Source organism: Orycteropus afer, unplaced genomic scaffold (genome assembly GCF_000298275.1).
Source record: "Orycteropus afer afer isolate SDZICR_OR568_19922 unplaced genomic scaffold, OryAfe1.0 scaffold00139, whole genome shotgun sequence".
NCBI classification, from domain to species: domain Eukaryota; kingdom Metazoa; phylum Chordata; class Mammalia; order Tubulidentata; family Orycteropodidae; genus Orycteropus; species Orycteropus afer.
The window spans coordinates 8077620-8082743 of NW_006921726.1; positions in this window are offsets into that span (position 1 = coordinate 8077620).

Below are 5124 nucleotides of genomic sequence, written 5' to 3' on the forward strand. Positions count from 1 at the left end.
GGCTGAGAAGAAGCTCTCTTATTGAAAACTGTATCCTGCGCCATTTTCATACTAAATTGTTACTTCTCCAATAAACCTCACAACTGTGAAGAGGAAAAAAAAAAAAAAAAAGCACTGCTGGTAAAGGAACCAAGTTTGAGTAACTTGGTTGTGTCTTTCTATAATAGACTTCTAAAATGGCAGACACCAGGTGATGGTTCATAGCATCAGGGACAAAGGAGCTGTTATTATTATAATGGGTAGAAAGGCAAGAGTGTAATAAAAGTTTCTATCTCTACCCATTATTAGTAGATCTTGATGCCCTGATAGACTGATAGACAACACATGTAGACTATCAACTAGGGTATTACTTAAATTGTAAATGCAAAGAAAAATAAATGAGAAATGGGGGAGGGGGCAGAGTATGGCATTTGTCGCAATAGAAAATTGCAATCCCTCTCCCAGTTTCCAGATTTAAGTCACTTCATGCAAGCATTCATTAAAGTATATACTAGTCTCCTTGAGAAAGAACTCTGCACCATCATAAGTATATTCAGTAAACATTCCCCCATACTTGCTCTAAATAACATGCAGCCACTCTGCAGGGTAACTGAACACTGGGCAAGGGGAATGCTCAGATCTTAAAGGACTATCAGATAAGGCTTTTTGTTGTTGTTGTTATGTGCTGTTGAGTAGGACCCGACTCATAGCGACCCCTCCTTGGGTTTCCGAGGCAGTATCACTACAGAAGTAGATTGCCCCATCTTCCTTCCGACCTGACAGTAATACCAGGGTATCGGAAATGCCAACATGACCCTCCAGTTACAGTGGATACATATAAAAGCCTGATAATGATGAAATCCTAGTTAGCAAGTCCATTGTGAGTCAATAGACCCCAGGTATGGTCATTTTCCCAAGTGCATAATTGGGAATATATTTAGCCACAGACAGTACTTTCACATTGGTTCTCTAATTTGTGCAATAAGAAACATTATAACAGGCTAGAAATTACCCTAGCCTAGATGGTAATGCAATGCTGCATTTTAGGAAGAACTGAAGAGATTATTGCCAACATCAAAGACATTAAAGGAGGCAGCATCGGTGTTCTCATCCCATTCCATTTTAATTAAACTGCCTGGGCCCAGTAAAAAAAAAAAAAAAAATAGATGAATCAGTGTGAGTGAAAATGGACTACTCTAAACTTAAAAGCAGTCCCAATATCAAATGTTATGCAATGAGAGAGCTTTACTAGAAAAATCACCACAGCTTCCAACACTTGGTATGTGGGTATCAACCTGGTGAATGTGTTCTTTTCTCTATCCATCAGTAAAGAAAGTCAGAAGAGTTTGCTTTTATGTGAGAAAGACAAAAGTATATATTCACTATCTTCCCAAAGATATATTAATTCTTTTGCTTTCTGCCATAATACAGAAGTCAGAGACCTTGCACTTCCATAGAACAATACATTCCCCAAAAAGCAGTTATCAACCTTATTAATATAATAATCAGACATAATGAGCAGAAATTGCAAATATGTTGAATTCCTTTTGAAGTCACCTGCATGATACAGAAAATCACAAACCAAACTCACTGCCGTCGAGTTGGTCCCTACTCACAGCGACCCCTCCTTGGGTTTTCGAGGCAGTATTACTACGGAAGTAGATTGCCCAACCTTCCTTTTGAGGAGTGGCTGGTGGGCTTGAACTGCCAGTCTTGTGGTTAGCAGTCAAATGCCTTAGGCACTATGTCACCAGAGCTCCCGCATGATACAGAAGGAAGATAAACCCCATAAAGTTTCAGAAAGCTGCTCCATGGTGACGTTTGTAGAGATCCAGTTCTCTGGAGCATAAACGTGTATTTCCTCTAGGGTAAAGGAAAAGTTATTAGAACTCAAATTCATTTGGCTGCTAACCAAAAGGTCACTGGTTTGAACCCACCAGCAGGTCCTCAGTAGAAAGATGGGACATTCTGCTTCTGTAAAGATTTACAAGGTTGAAAACCCAACGGAGGTTGTTACGAGTCACAATTGACTCGCTGTTAGTGAGGTTTTTTTTTTTTTTTTTTTTTTTTTTAAAGAAGAATGTAATGAAATGAAGTTGGAGAGGTAGGCCAAGTCCAAATTATTTAAGAATTAAATGTTATGATAAGGACTTTAGATTTTATTCTAAGTAAAATAGGGAACCATTGGAAACAAGAAATGGGATTTGATTTATTTTGCAAGTTATTCTAGTTGCTGAATGGAAAATAGATTGTAAATGGAAAAGAGTGGAGAGAGTAAGACAAATTTGGAGACTATTGCTGTCATCTAAATTAAATGATGAAGCCTTAGACAAAGATAGTAGCAGAAGAATTGGAGAAAAGGGACAGAGTCAGGATATATTTTGGAAGTAGACCTGTAGGACTTGTTAAGATCTTGGATGTGGCTGCTAAGGGAAACATATTTCAATGAAACAGTATTGTGACTTAAGGTCTACAATAAGATTGACTACTCCCAAGAATTTGTATGTAACACTTGAACTGTATTAGTATTAAAAACACTAGATATTTATGTAACCTTTTAGGAGTTCTGGTGGCTTACTGCCTAAGACATTTGACTGCTAACCAGAAGCCTGGTGGTTCAAATCCACCAGCCACTCCTTGGAAGGAAGGTTGAGCAATCTACTTCTGTACTGATACTGCCTCAGAAACTCAAGGAGGGGTCTCTATGAGTTGGATCCTATTCGACAGCAGTGAGTTTGGTTTGGTTTGGTGATTTAGCTTGTTTGTCTAAAAAAAAACAGAAATAATAACACCTACATCACAGATGGCTGCTTCCATAGGCATTGATTGTGGATCCATGTAAAATAAAATCCTTGACAGCTTCAATATCCCCCCCCCCCATTTACCATGATGTTGCATACTGGGCTAGTTGTGAGGATTTTGGGTTTCTTTGTGTTGAGGTGAAATTCAAACTGAAGGCTACAGTCTTTGTCTTCATCAGTAAGTGCCTCAAGTCCTCTTCTCCTCCAGCAAGCAAGGTTATATCCTCTACCTATGACAGGTTTTTAATATTTGTTGTTGTTATTAAGTGCCATTGAGTCAGCTCCAACCCATAGCAACCCTATGTACTATAGAATGAAACACTGCCCAGTCTTGTGCCTCACAATCCTTGCTATACTTGAGCCCATCATTGCAGCCACTATGTCAATCCATCTCATTGAGGGCCTTCCTCTTCTTTGCTGACCCTCCACTTTACCAAGCATGATGTCCTTCATCAGGGAATGGTCCCTTCTCACAACATGACCAAAGTAGTTGAGACTGAGTCTGGCCATGCTTGCTTCCAAGGAGCATTCCAGCTGCACTTCTTCCAGGACAGATTTGTTCATTCTTTTTGCACTCTAAGGTATTTTCAGTATTCACCAACACCACAACTCAAAGGCATCAACTCTTCTTCAGTCTTCCTTGTTCATTGTCCAGCTCTCACATGTATATGAAGTGACTGAAAATACCATTACTTGGGTTAGGCACCATAGTCTTTAAGGAGATATCTTTGCTCTTCAGCCCTTTAAAGAGGTCTTTTGCAGCTGATTTGCCCAGTGCAATATATGATCTGATGTCTTGGTCTCTGTACGGTTTCCACAAAAGCACATATAAGAGTTCTATAATTCTTATTCTTTATAGTGTTATCCAAAATTTGTTATGACCCATCCATTCAAATGGCTTTGTGTAGTCAATAAAACCCAAGTATCTTTCTGGAATTCTCTGGTTTCAGCCAAGATCCACCTCCAGGTATCTTTGGTATTCTCTGGTTTCAGCCACCTGACATCAGCAATGATATCCCTCATTCCATATCCTCTTCTGAATCCACCTTGAATTTCTGGCAGTTCATTGTTGATGTACTATCAACCAATTTTTGAATTATCTTCAGAAAAATTTCACTTGTGTGTGATATTAATGATATTGTTCCATAATGTCCACATTCTGTTGGATCACCATTATTTGGAATGGGTTTATATATAGCTCTCTTCCAGTCAGTTTGCTGCATAGCTTTCTCCCAAATTTCTATTGCACTGGGCAAATCTGCTGCAAAAGACCTCTTTGAAGACTCAAGTGAACCTGATCCAGGCCAGGGTATTTTCTATCACCTCAAATACATGAAAAAGCTGGACAATGAATAAAGAAGACTGAAGAATTGATGCATTTGAATTAGGGTGGTGGTGAAAAATATTGTGTATACCATGCACGGCCAGAAGAACAAACAAATCTGTTTTGGAATAAGTACAGACAGAATGCTTCTCATAAGCAAGGATAGTGAGACTTTCTCTTATGTATTTTGGGTATGTTATCAGGAGAGACCAATCCCTGGAGAAGGACATCATTAACGGTAATGTAGAAGGTCAGCAAAAAAGAGAAAAACCTTCATTGAGATAGACTGATACTTTGACAGCAACAATGGCTCAAACACAGCAATGATTGTGAGGATGGTGCAGGACCTAGTAGCATCTTTTTTGGTTGTTACATTGGATCACTATGATTTGGAACTAACTTGACAGTACCTAACAAAAATAACACCATCATAGAGTTGTGATGATTAGAAGGGGTCGTATACATAAATTCATATATGCAAAGCACCATAACTTTGCTGGGTGCACAATAAATTCTATTTAACTGTTTTCAGTGTTTGATGATGATGATGATGGTGATATAGGTCCTTTCTCTTTCCAAATATTTTTTGTTTTTCTACTTTTGTCCCAAATCATAGACATTCATTTTATTACTTTGCTGTTGCTGTTATGTGCCTTCGAATTGGACCCGACTCATAGCAACCCCTCTTTGGGTTTCCAAGGCAGTATCACTACAGAAGTAGATTGCCCAACCTTCCTTCTAAGGAATGGCTGGTGGGTTTGAGCCACAGTCAAATGCCTTAGGCACTAGTTTTTTATAATTAGTAATTTTGCACATTATGTAGCTTTATTTACCTTTTTTTACTCCCTTATTGTATTAATTTCACCTTCACTTTGCTATTTTAGCTTTTTGTTAATAGTATCATCCAGGCCTCTGCCATGGCTTTAACATGATAATACTACCTGACTTTCTCTAGAGTTAAATTAGTATTGTTTGACTTCAAGAAATTCTTCTTCTCAAATAGGAGTCCAGGCAAGATGG